Source organism: Adiantum capillus-veneris, chromosome 2, assembly GCF_014529385.1.
Source record: "Adiantum capillus-veneris isolate H3 chromosome 2, ASM1452938v2, whole genome shotgun sequence".
NCBI classification, from domain to species: domain Eukaryota; kingdom Viridiplantae; phylum Streptophyta; class Polypodiopsida; order Polypodiales; family Pteridaceae; genus Adiantum; species Adiantum capillus-veneris.
In genome coordinates, this window is record NC_140932.1 from 51,868,645 (window position 1) to 51,886,920 (window position 18,276).

Genomic DNA, 18,276 nt, shown 5'->3' on the forward strand with positions numbered 1-18,276 from the left:
TGCCCCATTGGTGTTGGCCCAAGCTCATTTGTATCTAAACATCAGAAGTTCTCCTCTTTTGTGCTGAGTTTTTGTGTGTGTGTGTGTGTGTGTGTGTGTGTCTCTGTGTGGAGTGGGCAAGTGGATAGTCTCTCTCCTCTCACTCCAGAGGTGTGTTCCCTGTCTCGGCCAGGTGTGTTGTGTAAGCCGAGTGGTGCCCCATAGCGTGTGTGTGTATCATTCCAAGAGTGTGTGTCGGGTCGTTATAGAGGCGCTGTGTGTGTTTTCATCCCGCTCACATTCTTTTGGCGCCCCCATTGAGGACCTTCTTCGAGTACCTTCTGCTTCGAGCTTCGAGCTTCGAGCTTAAGGATTACAGGTTGCAGGTTGCAGATTACAGGTTACAGGCTATAGGTTATAGGGACAGGTACAGGTAGAGGTGATTCACACAGCTACAGGTAGCTGGAGTACAGTGATATACTAGCAGTGATGTCACTTGCAGTTGTTGTGGGTATGCATCACTTGGCGCCTATTTGAGCGCATTGTCTGCTGGATTGTACGTTACTTGTGGAAACTGCCATTGTACGCATTTGTGGAGCCATACTTGGTTGTATTTGGCAGTCCCAGCCATTTCTGAGACTTGACTATACGCGATTTGCATTAGCTTTCGTGTGAGGGTCGATAGCGTGAGGTTTTTATTGAGCTGGGGGATTCTCAAATGTAGAGATCCTTTCGGTGATATAGGTAGCTGGAGCACCCTTTTTGTGACCTCGCCATAGGCTATGTACTAGTGAGTCCTATTTGATGCTCGGGTTCTATTGTTGGCAGTTTATGCATACAGATACAGTCTATATTTTGGGTTCCTATTGCTTTACTTCTGGGTAAACTCTGTCAAAATTTTTCCAAGTTATGATGGCTGGTCTTTTGGTCATTTAAGCCATTTAATGTTGTTATGCTGCGGAAATTTTGGCAAAATCAGAGGATAAGACAGGTGTTCCTTCTTGGGAGCTACATGGTTGACTTTAATGGATGATCAAAATGGACTCAAAGAATTCAGATTAATGTTCATGTGTCCAGGAAGATCTTTTTCCAGCAGCGCATAGTCTTTATGTTTGGGCCAAGAAGATTGAGAGAGATCGTGGAATGTCCTTTGCCTGTTGTAATTCCAATGATCAACTATGAAAACTCATTTGATGTGCATGTGTTTGTCCTTATCTAAAGTTGAGCTCCATTGAAGTTTCTGGGGATTGGGTAGTGAAAAGTTTTGGGTTCTTGCACGTGTGTTCGAAGGGGTTCTCAAAGCATCATAATTTGGGTAGCATGGCTTTCTCTTATCCGGAGTTTCATGGAAGAAGTGATGAAGATGTGGAAGAATTTTTGGAAAAGATGGAGGTTGCCTGCATTAGCAACCAGATTCATGACCCTACGCAAATGTTACGCCTTCTCCAAATTTGTTTGAAGAGTGATGCACGAGCTTGGTCCAAAGCATTTGAAGAGGAGTTGCGTATGGCTGATCCACCTATAAGATTGAGTTGGGACATTCTAAGGCATGGATTGGAAGTGGAGTTTGTGAAGATAGAAGATCCTAACAAGGTGTGGCAAGAAGTACAGGCTCTGGTCCAAAAGGAAGGTGAGCCAGTAGATGCGTACATACGTAAGTTTTCATTGGCATGGGAGCGAATGTGCAAGGCTTTAGCACCACAGGTACCCCCGCCTGACATGATGAAGAAGGACAGGTTCTTGGCTGGTCTTTGGGAGAATATACGTTGGAGAGTGGAGCTAAAGAAGCCTAGGACATATGAGGATGCACTAGAGGTAGCAAGGAACAAAGAGTGGAAGCTGAGGAAAATGAGCCAGTTAGGGGTGGAGTCTTTGCCAATGAGGTCTGAATTTCAGCCTATAGAGTCTTTACAAGGGCGCATGTCAGGGGTTCATCATGAACCAGTGGTTCCTGTTACTACTCAGGTTATGCCAGCAGTGGTCACTACAGCAGTCCAAGATGATGGGCTAAGGCAAGACATGAGGCAAATGGTTGATTTAATGAAGAATCTCAGCCTAAACATGCTAGGTCAAGTGGGAAATAATCGAGGTCGAGGGAGGTTTGCAAATCAGCAAGGAGGTGAAGAAAGGCCTAGGAATGGTGTTGGACAAAGCAATGGTAGGTTTTGGAGGCAGACGCCCACATGTTATAATTGTGGAGAGTTGGGTCACATCAGCCCGTAATGTGATAAGCCACCAAGGATGGGGGGAGACATGTATCCATTGCCAAGACAGGTGTTAACTAGGTCAAATGATCATGGCATCAAAATTAAGGGAGATGAAGGAACCAGTGGACTGACCCAGGAAGAAAAGGGAAAGACAAAAGTGCTAAGTGTAGTCACCTTGGAGAAGGCATCAAAGCTAGAGGATACATTAGTGATGCCTATTGGGAAGAGGACCACAGAGGACAAGGAAGGAAGAAGTGCCCCGGGTCTTAGTAAGAAGAAGGGAAAGAGCCATGAAGGTGAAGATGTCAAGGCCAAGAGGAAAAGGAGGGCTCGTCGCAAGTTTCATGTTTCAGATTTTCCACTAGGGGATGGACAATTAAGCTATGACTTGAGGGAGGATCTGACGAGTAGGAAGGCAGATGTTACTTTTGGGCAGCTTATAGAGATGGTGCCTAAGCTAAAGCGACAGTGGAAGAGGATGGTTAACCCAATGGAGAAAGAGCCAGAGAGAGGTTCAGTAAAGGTGTTGGCAATGGACGAGCTACCAGACATTTGTCCAATAGTAGATGTGTGGCATAAAAGGAAAAATTTGGGACAAGGTTATGTGGATGGCGGAGCCCAAATATGCATCATAACACACTCATGCGTTGAGAAGATGGGTCTCACAGTGGCTGGGGTGTCAGGGTTTCGGATCAGATTGGCAAACCATCAAAAAGTAAAATGCTTAGGTGTTGTAAAGAGCTTAGAAGTGGAGGCATATGATGCAAAGGCAGTGGTTGATTTTCATGTGATGCCAGCAGGGTTGGGAGCATATCCTATTATACTGGGAAGACCATGGTTACGTGCAGTGGGAGCTGTTCAAGATTGGCGACATGGTACGATTAGCCTCTATGGAAAGACAGGTACCAAGAAGCTTTATAATATGGACACAAGGAAACGATTAGAGGAGCTTTATGAAGATGAGGATGAGTCTAGTGATGAAGACTCTTCCACGGTGACAGATGAGGACAGTGATAGCACTACCAGCAGTGATGAGGATGCTGATGTTGCATTTCTTTTGATGGACAAAGAAATCCAGGAGTGTGGTTTAGTCGCATTTGCGAATGAAGTTGAAGATGAAAGTGAAGGGCCTTATGAAGTGATTGAAGGGCTGATGCAAACTAAGGTTGAGTTGTCAAAGAAGCAGGAATTGATGACACAAATGATCGGTGGAGACCTCTCAGCTATGGAGAAGGAGATATATTTGCACATGCAGGTCTATGCCAAAGTAATTGATGATTTTCTTGATGGGAGGTTGATAAATGGCATCTCTACATGTTTTCCTTGGGAACCAGGTGAAAGTTTGATTAAGCTTTTGATGCAAGGAATGCAAAGTGTTTTTGTGTGGGATCCTGGTGGAATGAGCATCTACTAGTGTTGCTGCTGCTGAGCATGAATGCTCTAGCAGGCTAGGGGATGGGCAAATTATGTCAGGAGTTTTTTGGAGCAAAGGATTGCGCATATGTACATACACATGCATGGTGCATCAAATAAAGGATTGCCCATTTTCCAGAGCCAGGTGGTTACGTGGGGCCCACATGTGTACAGGTAGGACAGCATGTACATAGTGCATCGATTTTCATTGTTACCAGTACCAGTGTGTTTTTTCTACAATAATGAAAAGTTTATAGCGCGTAAAACTTCTCGAGGAAGCTATCCGCGGGACGACGACATGAGGTAAGCAGGTGCGTCAGATGGCATCTAGTGGCGTCAGGAGGCCGAACGAGGTCAATATTTGCACGCGGATGAGGACGGACACAACGTGGGTGTTTTCTTGTGAGAGTTATGCAGAAAGGTCATCATTAGGACCACTTTTTGGGGCCACTTCACGTGGTGGCGAGATGCATTATTGGAAAAAAGCTGAGTGCCAGGTGTGCAAATGATGCAAAAAGGTGACAACTATGCACTGCGAGGTCAGTTTTTGGCCTGTTCGGGATCCGTTTGAGGTCATTTAAAAGGCCAAGGGTGCCCAAGTAATAAAGCTAAGTGTGGAAACTGAAAAAACTGAGAGAAGACCAGAAAAAACGTGGAGAAGAAAGGAGGAACAGCCGCAGGTGTGTTTTTGCCCATTTTGGAGCCTGTTTTGGCCGTAAACTGCTCATCCGAGGTCGGATTTGAGCACTTTGACATTGTAGACTGGGGTTTTGGGCCGTTCCGTACGCGATGGCGCTGTCCATTTTGCCAAATTCCTCACACTTTTTCTGCTGTTTTTCTGTGTAATCTTCTCCGGTGAGTGAAGCTTCTTCTCCAATTTGTGATTGTATCTGGTATCTTTTACCCATATTGTGTGAGCTGTTTGCCCCATTGGTGTTGGCCCAAGCTCATTTGTATCTAAACATCAGAAGTTCTCCTCTTTTGAGCTGAGTTTTTGTGTGTGTCTGTGTGTGTGTGTCTCTGTGTGGAGTGGGCAAGTGGATAGTCTCTCTCCTCTCACTCCAGAGGTGTGTTCCCTGTCTCGGCCAGGTGTGTTGTGTAAGCCGAGTGGTGCCCCATAGCGTGTGTGTGTATCATTCCAAGAGTGTGTGTCGGGTCGTTATAGAGGCACTGTGTGTGTTTTCATCCCGCTCACAACGTCTTGGGACACTCCCAAACGTCGGGCTTTGGCATGGTTAGCCATCCTCATTTGCACAATGGACATGACTACAGCCTTGATACATATGTCCTTCAGTAGACTCGGTAAGCACAAAAACTTGGGAAAAACCATCAATACTCGGGGAGGTCACCTATTAAAAATGTAACCTATCATGTGAGTTCAACAGAAGGGTATTTAAAGTTCTTGAAACTTATAAAAATATATATACAGAAGGGCATTATTTTTTCATATTTGAAAAAAACTTACAGATTTCAAAAGAAAATGGTACATTATATTCTTAACAAAATTCACAGATAAGGGGTTTTACAAACATGTCTTGAACGCACGTGATATGGTAGTTTTACACATAGTGAACCCCCCAAGCATCAATATATGACTACACCTACTTCTTTATTTTAATAAAAACATCCACCACTAGAAGCACATGAACTGGGCTCCCTACACTCAGGGCTATATTTTGTATTGCATGCACAATACCTCTAGTACGTGGACGTCTTGTGTGAACATAGGTAGACCACTGCCTCCTCAATTTGGGGTTCAATGCCAACAATTGACCAAACGTAGTATTAGATTTCTAACTTTGAACATCACACCAAATCCTATTCCGGATTATTGCACCCCAACTCAAAACTAGTATGCTTGATCTTTCAATGCCGTCTTTTCTTGCTCATCTTTGATTTCTCTTTGCCTTTATTCACCTTATCTTTGCCCTTACTAGCCCTAGTTTCCCGTTCCATATTTGTCTCCCTTTTGCCTCTTGCCCTTTTGTTTGCCATAACATCAACATCTTTCTTGTCAACACTAATAATATTAACTATAGGCACTTCATCATTACTTGGCGGAGCTGGTGGTGCCTGGTTCTTCACTGCCTATGGCTCCCTTTGACCATTGGATTGCACATTTCCTCTACCTTGACTAAACAGTGGGTACATGTCGCCTCTCGCCCTTGGTGGATGAGGGAAGTCTAGAGCACAATGGTCCTCTTCCATAGTTATAAAGCATGTGAGAGAGTGGCCTAGCCCAGCCTCTTCTAGCTCTTGGATGACCTCTTTCCATTACACTTAAACAAAGCTCTTGCATTTGCTTAGTAAATCTTGAATAGTATATACCCATTGTTGAAGAATTTTTTCCATAACTTGATTTGCTTGATTCTTTGCTTGAGATTCTTCTCTCAGACTTGGGAGCGGGCTAGGAGACATAACTTGGTATCCCAATGAACATTGTTTGATTTTCTTCTTGATTTTCTTGCTCTTTGCTTGTGTACTTGTGACCGAACCCTTGTAATACTTTGGGATCTCAAATCTACATTTTCTCAAACTTTGGGATGCAAACATGCCATGAACTTCTCCAATTTAAAGTACTTACTGTTAGTCAAATTCATGGTGGCTACAAACTCTATCCAACACTCTTAAAAATAGGCGAAAAAACACCAAACTCCTCATTCATGTGCTACCTCAAGGTCTTCAACCTAGCATCCAAATCAGCAAGAGATGCCTCCTTATGGAAGTCCTGCTGAAAGCAAGTCCATAAAGCCAGTCACCTGAATCTTGGCTCCCTTCTCAAATCATAAAACCGTGTCTTTACTTTTCCTTGCATCAACATTGGAATCATCTACATATTTCTATCCTCGTTTGGAATATGCAACGATAGCATATACAAGTCAAAGTTGGCCATCCACTCCTTTGGGTCCTCTTCTCCAATGAAAATTGGCTCATAGATTTGTGTTGCCATCTCTTCCCTGTGAAAAAGTTGCTTCTTTGATCAAAACCGTCAAGCAATTAGATGCTCCTCAATGGGGGCACCCAAAGATGGAGAGGGGGAATGGGAAAACATCAAAAAACACACATAGATGCCTCTCTATAGCCCAAGGTACTCATAGCACCCCACTCCTCTCGTACACACTTTCAAATGACACCGTCTCATACACACTCTCATATACACCCTTTACACCGCTCACCAACAACATGGCACACAATTTGGAGAATCCAAGTCCACATAATACCCTTATAGCTTCAATCACACACTTTACCACCACACAACGGTTCTCTCTCTCTCTCTCTCTCTCTCTCTCTCTCTCTCTCTCTCAAATAGAAAAGAATGGCCCAAAGGCACACACACACACACACACACACACACACACACACACACACACACACACACACACACACACACACACACACACACACACACACACACACACACACACACACACACACACACACACACACACACACACACACACACACACACACACACACACACACACACACACACACACACACACACACACACACACACACTGACACTGACACCAAGAGAGTAGACGACAAAAAGAGGAAGGGGGCGGTGGGATCGGGGGTAAAAAAGGGGGTGGTGTTTGCTTGATTCTTCACAAAAATGTCAATACAACACTCATTATGGTCCTCCTTGTTCACCAAAAACCCAACCCTCTCTTCCTCTACAGGGGCTCTCCAAAGAATCCCCTCAAAAATGGAAAAAAATGTGCCTCTTTCTATTTTGATATGAGCCTTTCCTTTTCTTAGCTTGTTGCATGTGAACCATTCCTTTCTTGGCCCTGCTTGGAGCCAAAGTCATGCACGAGCCCTCTCCTTCTTGTGGGATGTCACAATGCCTTGACAAGGGGGAGGGGGTGACCTTCCTCTTCAATAAAATATTGAGGCACCTTAGGCCTCTTTGATGGGCATGCCACATCATGAATGCATATTGTCATCCAGCAACATCGGCCATGCACCACCATTTCTGTCTCACAGAACCAAAATCCACTAAGCAACACTGCGTGTCGTGCAGCTCCGCTTCCATGATGGGAAAAAGAGAAGAGAAATGCAAGATAATTTTCTTTGAATCCTACACATTTACTAAGCAGTGATGAGGGCTTGTTAACATGCCAAGTTTGATGATTGATGTATGCCAGATGCGGCTTTAAAGGGCCAACAAATGCGTTAATTGATGCTAAAAAATATGCTTGAAGTGAGCACGTATGGAAGATTATGATCTAGAAGTGTAGTGCTTGAAGTACTCTACCGGCCTATCTTTACGGCTCGTCGATTTGAGCTACGATGCAAAAGTTATGGCAGTTTGAAGTTTAAGTCGATAATAGATTTGTACCGGATTGGGTAACTGCAATTGAGGGGATAGAGATGAAGTGAATGCATGGGGATGAAGTGCTCACTTTGTGAAGTGCCTTGGCCTTTTCAGATCAGCGATCAGAGTATTGGTTGCCAAGATATTGGCCGTTAAAGATTCACCGGGGACCGGTTCCGTGCCAGTCTGGTTGGTTTGATCGATGTGCCATCTGGGAATTTTTGACTTCGACCAAGTTTCGGAACATCATGCAATAATGCGTTGGTTGATATGTTGTGCCTGACAATAATATTATTTATTGGAGATTGTTGATAGCAAGAAATGCCCAACACAGCTATGGCTTAAGCAGATACGAAGTCGAGGGTCTCTCTCAAAATGCAATCACCTATACTAGCATCTTGAAGGTTGTGTCGTGGAAAATGGCAGCAAAATTCACAGGCAATATGTAAATTTCTCCTTGAGGATGTAATCTGCCGCTATGGTTTTGTGGGAAAGATAAGTGCAGACAAAGGAGAGCTGAATGTCGAGGAAGCAAGGGAACTCTTTTCTAGGATAGGAATCAAGCTTTCCCTTACCACTGCCTACAATCTGGAAGGCAATGGGAAAAGTGAAAGAGGGCATCCACCAATCATCAAAGCCTTGGCTAAAGCTTGTGAAGGGAGAATTACTGAGTGGCCAAAACTATTGCCATATGCTATATGGGCTGATCGCATGATGCATAGCTCAGTAACTGGCTACATGCCTGCAAAATTGATGTATGGTCAAAGGCCTATAATGCCCATTGAAGAGACCATTCCCACATGGAATGTGCTACCTTGGCAAGATGGGCTTAACTGAGAAGAGCTCCTTGCCTTGCGTATAAGACAGCTAGAAAGAAGGCTTGAAGACATTGAGGTGGCAAAAGAAAGATTGAAGAATGTCAGGTTGAAAAGCAAGGACTACTTTGATAGACGACACAGGCTAAGAAGGAAGGTAATTAAGCAAGGAGATTGGGTTTTAGTGTATGACAATCGTCTTCATAACCAGCATACTGTCATGCGAAAGGTTTCAAAAAGATGGTTTGGACCGTATACAGTCAAGTACGTACATGACAATGCCACTTACACCCTGGCTGAATTGGATGGAACAGAGATAAAGATACCCATTGGAGGAAAGAGAATCAAGATATTCAAAAGAAGAGAGGATAGTCATTCATCTGATCAAGTAAGCAAGAATGAAGGCTTGGAATCACCCATTGAAGATGAAGAAGAAGAAACTCCAAAAAGTCGAACTTGGAAACATTGGCTGTGGCACATACCGGAGGATGTGCAGGTTTAGAGGGGGTGGATGTCGTGCCGTGGCACGTGCATGGTGGGAAAGAAAGCTAAGCCCTACAATAATATGGATTTTATGTGTATACCTTAAGTGTGCATAAGTATATGCATTTTCCATTTAGCATGAAGAAAGCTAGTTGAAGTCTGATGTGTCACTCTTGTTGAGAATGGGCTTCGATCCCGGGCTTCTTTGTGAAACTCTTCTTGGGGCCATGATGAAATGAGCCTATAAAAAATACCTCCTATCTACTAGGCATCCTAGGTGGCATATGACATATATAGCATGGCCAAAAGTGTCCTTAGTCATAGTATACCCCATGAGGTGTCATTCTACACATAGTAGGTGCACTTTGGAGTGATTATGGACCTAGAAAAATCCCTTAGAAACGTGGTTACGAGTTTGTTTGATGTCATCCATGATGTATTCCAAGCTCTCTCTCAATTTTTTATGAAGCTACTTTATGCACATGTTCCCACCACAGCTCAACAACTCTTGACATGTGGTGGCAAGGAGAAGATATTTGGAGAAAGATCTAGAAGAACCTCTAGATATTTCTTGAAGAGAAAGATCTAGAAACTTTGAAGATAATTTTGGGATATTTTGAAAAGAGAGACACTTGTCACACAAATTCCTTGGATATTTCTAAGAAAATATCTTCTTCAAGAGGCAATTCTACCTATAAATAGGGCCTCTTGCCCCTCACTTGGGAGGAAGCAAACCATCAAGCAATCAAGCGCTCAAGAAATCCCCATAATCAAGCCACTCTATCAAGCCATCACCCAACCTACTAGCCATCTCCTTGAGGAAAAATTTCTCTCAATTTCAGCCCAACACATCTTGAGCTCGCTACTTCATGCCTCAAGCCTTCTATCTCCTCACTTGTAATACTCATACACTCTATGTAACCTTCTTTCATCAATAAAGACGCATTGTTGGTGGCTTGCAAACGGTGTTGGGGACTACTACGCATCATCTACTTCATCAAGTTGGCTACAATACCACAAAGTCTTGAGGTGTGCTTCACTTCTTTGGCTTGAGCTTGTGTGGGTCTTTGTGTGTTGGTTGTCTCTCTTATCACTTTCCTCCATTGTTTGACTGCTTTCTTAGCTTTCTTAGATGAATAACCCCAATGGTGTAACTTTTCAACCCTTTCACTTTGTGCAAAATATTAAAATTAACGTTTGTACTAGCCATAAAATCCACTTCCAACAGAGAATTGTGTTACTCTTTGGGCCGGAAAAACTGCAAGAAATTCTTCTTTCTCCACGTCCTCTTATTTTGCCACTACTAGACTACTCTAATTCTTTCGATTGTGCACATATTTATTCTCCTCTAGGGGTTGAGTCTTTCTTTTTTAATATTACTATGAACCAAGAAGACTTGTACACACGGCTCACTCCTATTGCTAGGCAAAATATCTACATCTTTGTAAGCAATAAGTTATAGTTTCAAAGAACCATTCACATTCTATTTGGAGCACAACGACTTGCTGTTATAAATGCATCAGTGAACCCTTTCATCTTACCTTTGATTAGATACGATCAAAGCCTTGATATTTTCATCTTTGTTTTGTTTTGAGGGTTTCACGTGTGCGTATGTGTGTGTCTGCGTGTAAGATTCCAATGGCTACACACAATTTATTTGCTACAAACACTAAGCTTGCTTAAGTGAAAAGCTTCACGGTCTCCCCACAAACCCTCACAGCTAGAGACGCAGTGCCTTCCTGGAAAGACCGCCAACTCTTTGACAGCAGTTATGGCATGCCTATTTTCATGCAATGGGCTGCTTGTTTGGGGAGCCCATTGCATACAAATAGACATGCCAAAACCTCTCTAATACATGGGACAAACGGCATGAGTTTGGCCCCTGTATTAGAGAGTTTTTTGCATATGTATTTGTATGCAATGGGCTGCCCATTTAGGAAGCCCATTGAATGCAAAATGGACATGCCAAAAACCCTCTAATGGAGGGGCCAAACTCATTCCATTTGGCTCCTCTATTAGAGAGGTTTTGGAATGCCTATTTTCATGCAATAGATTGCCTATTTGGGTAGCCCATTGCATGCAAAACGACATGCCAAAACCCCTCTAATAGAGGGGCTAAAGTTGTGCCAAAACCTCTAGTTCTAGGTATGAGTTTGGCCTCTCTATTAGAGGCATTTTGGCATGTCCATTTGCATGCAATGTTCTCTCCAAATGGGCAACCCATTGCATGCAAATAGGCATACCAAAACCTCTCCAATAGAGGGGCCAAACAACATGAGTTTGACCCCTCTATTAGAATGGATTATTTGACCTTAGTCCGAAACCCTTTGAGTTTATTGCCCTAATTGGTCGAGGTAAAGGCTCATGTGAGCCCATGGATTGTCCCCCATGCTCATGTTTTATTGGACCTACACTAGGAAGAGGATGGGAGATAGGAGGGAATCTTTATTTGTCATGAGCTTATGGAGGTGATTAACATTTTGACGAATAGGTGTGCGCCATGTGTACAAGAATGGTGGGTGTGTAAGAGATGTGTAAGAGTGGTCAAAGGATGCACTTTTCCCTCCAAAAAGGAGGTGGAAATTTTTATGATGTTTGGCCTTTCATAACTCCCACATATGATCTCTAGTCTGAGCGGAGATCATAGATATCCAATCTATACATCAAGCTCTTTCTATGGATATGCTACATGATATGGTTTTACCCGTTAGATTTTAAATTCCATTTTGGGGGGGAACTTTGAATTCAAATAACTAGCCATTTTTTTTGTTTGAATTCAAAAATTGTCATTTGATTACGTTCTTAATACTAAAGGTTTGACTTGCTTAAACTACCAAATAAAGAGGCCCTCCTACACCCCATTCTCTTCCTAATGTTGTGCCTCCCCCCTTCAATGTCAAAACCCCTAGTTTTGGGTATGTGTTTGGCCCCTCTATTAGAGGGGCTTTGGCATGTCTATTTGCATGCAATGGGCTCCTCAAACGGGCAACCCATTGCATGCAAATAGACATGCCAAAACCTCTCTAGAGGGACCAAATGGCATGAGTTTGTCCCTTCTATTAGAGTGGTTTTGGCATGTCCATTTGACCCTCGTCCAAAACCCTTAGTTTATTGCCCTTATTGGTCAAGGTAAAGGCTCATGTGAGCCCATGGGTTGTCCCCCATGCTCTAGTTTGGGGTATGAGTTTGACCCCTCTATTAGAGGGGGTTTGGCATGTCTATTTTCATGCAATGGGATCCCCAAACGGACATCCCATTACATGCAAATACGCATGTCAAAACCTCTCTAATAGAAGAGCCAAATGGCATGAGTTTGGCCCCTCTACTAGAGGGGTTTTGGCATGTCTATTTGCATGCAATGGGCTCCCAACCCATTGCATGCAGATAGGTATGCCAAACCTCTCTAATAGAGGGGCCAAATGGCATGAGCTTGGACCCTCTGTTAGAGGGGTTTTGGGATGTCTATTTGCATGTGATGGGCTCCCCAAACGGGAATCACATTGCATGAAAATAGGCATGCCAAAACCAATCTAATAGAAGGGCCTAACGGCATGAGTCTGGCCCCTCTATTGGAGGGGTTTTGGCATGTCTATTTGCATGCATTGGGCTGCCCGTTTAGTATGTTTAGATTGTATTTGAGTTCTCTTTTCTCTCTTTTTCATTTGTGACATGGCTGGGAAAGACGAAGACTTCTTTCACTCTTTTAGGAAAACTGTGGGTTCCTCTTCTGGGAGATCGGGTCCCTATGACCATTCCCCTCCTTGTCCTCCTCCTCATTTGGTCCCTATGGATCCTCAGATAGCCTCATTCTTGCGCATGTGAAAAGAGTATGAGTGAGATTTGCAAGGGATATTCTCTTCATATATGCCACATCAGCTATCCCAGTATGGGATTTACCCATCACCCTCGTCCATGCCCTTGCAGGCCCCCACTACATTTCCTTTACCCGTTCCCTCAACACCCCCCACTACATTTCCTTCACCCTATTCCTCGGTCATCGCTACTACATTTCCTTCACCATTTCCCTTGGCACCCTCTTCTACGATTCCCTCGCATTGATCAACCCTCCCCGCTTCAACCATTAGGTCATCCTAGCCCTCGTGGTCATCGATCTTCTTTAGGGCAGAGTGAGAGACGTAGTTCGGGTGGCTCTAGGGGCCGATGAGAGTCCACTGACAGCCAATGGAAATGAGGATCGGGGGGAGGATCTTGTTTTTGTGCTTGCTTTGGAGGAGGTGGGGGAGGATCCTCCATTGACTTGCCAGATTCGGGGTACAAATATGATGTGGATGTTCGAGATGCCGATGATGATGGCCTACACTATATGTGCCATCAAGACGGTGCTCTCAAACTTAGCACAAACAATGGCAAGCGCTTCCATAATCACTTGAAGAGCTTGATCCACTCTAACTACACTAATTGCTTCATTGATTGGCAACAAAAAGATCCTCAGTATCTGCACTATAGTGTTGATACAATGCGGCTGCGGTTTCCTAATCCCCACGGCCAATCTTTTACCATGTAGTGGATGGAAGGTTTTATCAAAACCTTCATTCTTTGTAATAAATGGTCCACCATTTGCAAGGCCGCTAAACAACATGCCAACACCCCAATCTCCAAGAAAGGGGTGCCAATATGCATGATGCAGAGTGGGAATTTTCCCTCCAAGAGAGGGATAGTGGAGTCGACCATCCTCAGTAGAGGCAAGCAAGGGAAGAACATCAATCTCGCAGTTTGGGGTTCTGGCAGAAAGGACGTCTCGAAGGACAAAGTGGTAAGTAATGTTTTTAGTTTTTATTTGAACCATAGTCTTGATGTAAAATAATATAAATAGTGCTTAATATGCAGGCAAACATCATAGGACATCGAGTGTCAAAAGAGGTGGTGAAAGATAAAAAACAAAACGACGAATACAATACATAGCTATGGATGCTCCAACAAGGCCACATCAATTAAGCACAATTTGATGCTCTCATTGACACCTTGATCACTACACAAGTATGAAGTCAACCTAACTAATTAATTATTTTTTTGTTTACTAATTATGTGGTTTGCTTTGTAATTTGTGTAGACGTGAAGAGGTGGCACTAACGAGGGCAAGGACAACGAGGGTGGCGAGGATGAAGAGGGAAGCCAGGGTGATGATGAGGGTTACTAACTTACTAACACAATCCCCTCACATTTTGAACGCCTGACGAAGACGTACCCCTTGTAAATATTTCATTTTTATTTTGGATGCCCGACTACAAGGCCTTTATACATTTTGCAAACTCTTGATATCTATAAAAAGAATTTTGTCAACAAATTGTTTTTAAGTTTCTTGTGTTTCAAAAATTGTATGATATTGTTAAATATTAAATATTAAATAAATGTGATATCTATGTAAAAGAAATATATCCAAGGATCTTTGAATGATGCAAAGTCTTCACATATGGGGACTTGAATCATCTGAGATCCTTGACTTTTTTTAAAAATAAATTGCATGGAGGGTATAAGCATGGCTATCACAGTGGCTACGGTCACAGAAATTTGCACGGTAATTAATAAACGCATATCCACACTTATACCCTTGAGGATTGCCATGAGCTGATAGCCGCGCTACCAATTGTGGTGATACCCATGTGCCCAATCCTTTATCTCTCTAGAAATGCTTGTTGATGCATGGCTATTCCAGAAGCATTCAACCCCCTTTCTTATAGTGCCATCTCCCAAGGATTTGGCCTTATGTACAAGAATTTTGGTGTTTTTTGACAGAGGTAGCATTCTCCTCGTTTTTGAACGCCTACTACAAATGTCGCAGGATGATCGGGCACTGTACTAGGGACTATCCCAAGGTGGAAGCTACCCACAATCGAATGATCAAGAAAACTTGGAGTGCATTTCCAAGGAGGTCAATCCTTCTACATGTGACCTTGGACAAAACGATAAAGCCAAAAAACAGAATCCCTCATGCAAAGAGACACTTGAAGAGACAGGTGTCTCGTTAGTAGAGATGAAAGATGAAGCAATCACACCAATCGGACCACCCAGTGATGACAAAAGAAAGAGGTTGTAGGCCCATCTATTGAGGTTAATAATAAACAAGAGTTTGTTGCTAATCTTGATTTAGAGATTGTGAATGAAACTTGTCAGCCCAACTCGAATACAGGTGGTGCTCTCAATACTTTAAGCTTGATCTTATCAGCCATGTTGCTCAATTTACCATTAATTATTTCTCTCAAAACCACATTAACACCTTTGAAATTTGACTCTCTCAAATCAAAGATGATGTTTATTTACTAGCAAGCCCAAGTACCAAGCCTCCCTTCTTGTCATCAAGTGAACCATCATAACCTATTTTGTTCCGGCAACTTCCTACAATAGGACTTAACTATCTATCAGACTTTTGAACATCAATGCTATCCGAGATCTTAACCGTCAATCAGTTCCTATCATTAATGAGGTGTTCACCTAGAAGTTTGTACTAATTATCAAAGCTAACTAATTCATAATGCCAACTCTGCCCCCATACACTTAAATCCACAATTTAACAATCATTTCTATTCAACAGACATAAAATTATGTTAAGCATACATACTTATGCAACTATTTTTATGCAAATGCTCCTAATATGACCATGCATATCCCCATATTAACCTGAGTTTGGTGAGTTTGGTACAATTCTTCAAAATATTGCGAGGTTTACAAGGAGGAGCGATATAACCATTTGGAGATGGTGCATCTAACAATCCTTGGCATTGCCCTCACAATGCCATGGATGCCAAAATTCTACCCCAATGAGGAGATGATGACTTTTTTACTTGTGTGGGTTACACTAAAGAGCTTTCCTATTTGGCTTCATGATAATGTTCTCAGCATCACTTCCATATTGGTCCAAGCCTTGTTTGTTCCAAGGCTATAAAAGACTAGATCTAGATTGGATGTCAATTTGTGTATTTTCTGGAACATGAGCCAATCATTTCCCAAATATGTAGACCTCAAACTTGTTTTTTGGGCACCTTTTGGAAAGAGTTGGCATTTGCGTCCTTTCCCAATGCTTGCTACAAATTCCATAGAACTCGCCATTTTTGCAAGGAATTTCCCCATGGCGGGAGTGGTCAATAGGCCGATGGTCAATCCTATTCCACAATTTAGGAAAACTTGTAGACATGTCATTAGAGAGTTCAAGCTTTCAATGGATGTCACTAGGATGGAAGTAAAGACTAGTAAACAAAATGGAACACAAAGGGAGGTCGCTAAAGAGATTGATTGCCCTATATATGAGGTACAAGAGAAACCAGTTGCATTGATCAATCCCTTAGATGAGGTAAGCAAAGAGATTAAGAGCCCGGTGGAGGAGATGTAAGATAGAGCAAAGCCGTTTGATAAGGACACCCAAATCTTGTTAGTATGAGCCTATTACAAGTAACACCATGAGCCTATTACAAGTAACACCCCAATCTTGTTAGTATGAGCCTATTACAAGTAACACCATCTTAGTGAGTTTGGGAATCTCCCAATTCCCACTTTCAAATGAGCTTAAGAGTTGACCACATAGCCAAATCTTAGCCAAAGGTTTGAGAGCATGGCTCGGAAGAGTTTTTCAAGAACTGTCTTTTGGAAGGGTTTGGCCTTAAAAAATAGTTTGAGATTTGTCCATATGGCCAAATCTCACTACAAGACGTCGCGCAGATACCGACGAAATGAAGTTACTTTTTAAACTAAAAAGCGTTGAAATAGGCCTCGTTAGAGACGCCGGTATCGTAGCTTTGGTATGACCATCGGTATAGCTCACGTCGGAATAAACCTTCAAATACGCGTCAAAATACACAACGTAATACGCACCAGTATTTGTATAGTGAATTCTGACGCACATACCGTTGCCCCTACCGATGCTGATACCGTCACTTGTACCGACGAACAAACCTGCAAATTTTTTTTGGGTAGAGAGAGCTCAGAACTAATGCTGCATGTACTGCAACGAAAGAAAACAGGCTTCTCTACCCAAAGGAAGAGTGCACAAGCAACCGCACTCCACCTACAAGCTGATGCTAAAGAGCGAGTATATGGCAATTAGCAAAATTGTAAGAATAACATAACTTGTTAACATAATTAAAACATGAGTCGAAAATTGTAAAACCATAAACATAACTTGTTTGCCATACCATAACCATTACCATAACTTGCTTGTCATACCATAACCATAACAGCCATACCATCATTGCACAACCATAACCATAACCATCACATGATAGCTATACCATCATAGCAAAACCATAACCATCACTTGATTGTCATACCATCATTGCACAACTATAACCATCATTGCACAACCATAACCATAACCATAACCATAACCATAACCATAACCATAACCATAACCATAACCATAACCATAACCATAACCATAACCATAACCATAACCATAACCATAACCATAACCATAACATGATTGTCATACCATCATAGAAAAACCATAATCTTAAGTTGACTGTCAAACCTTAACCATAACATCTGTGCCATACCATAAACCATAAACATAAGCACTACAAAAATGTACATATGCAAACAATCACTGAGTGAAAAGACCCTAATGGTAATGCCTCCCAATCGACGTCCTCTCTCTCCTCCTGCAGATGGGCCAGAAGGGCCACAAGTCCATGCTTGTAACCATACTTCTCCTCTTGGCGTGGCGGAAGGCGCTGATAGCCGTTTTTTCGGCTCTTTGTAATTGCCACAGTGAGTTACCTCACCCTACCAAAATCACCCAAACACTGTGGCTATCCCTACCATTTCTTTGTACATAGGCGTGCGTGAGTCACGGGACTTTTCCCATATCTTCTTAAAAACCCTCAGCTAGCTAGTCACTGGGCTAGGTGAGCCAAAAAAAAATAAAAAAATAAAAGTATATTATGGCCTCTTTGTGTGTAAATATTTCATTGTATATATGGCCTAAATATAGGGATTTTTTATAATTATTTTGGTATTTTATTTAAATATTTCTACTTAGGTGTGTGTTTTATTAAACCTATGTACACCTTCTTTCATCCTCTTACACCATAATTTTATTTTTTGCCAA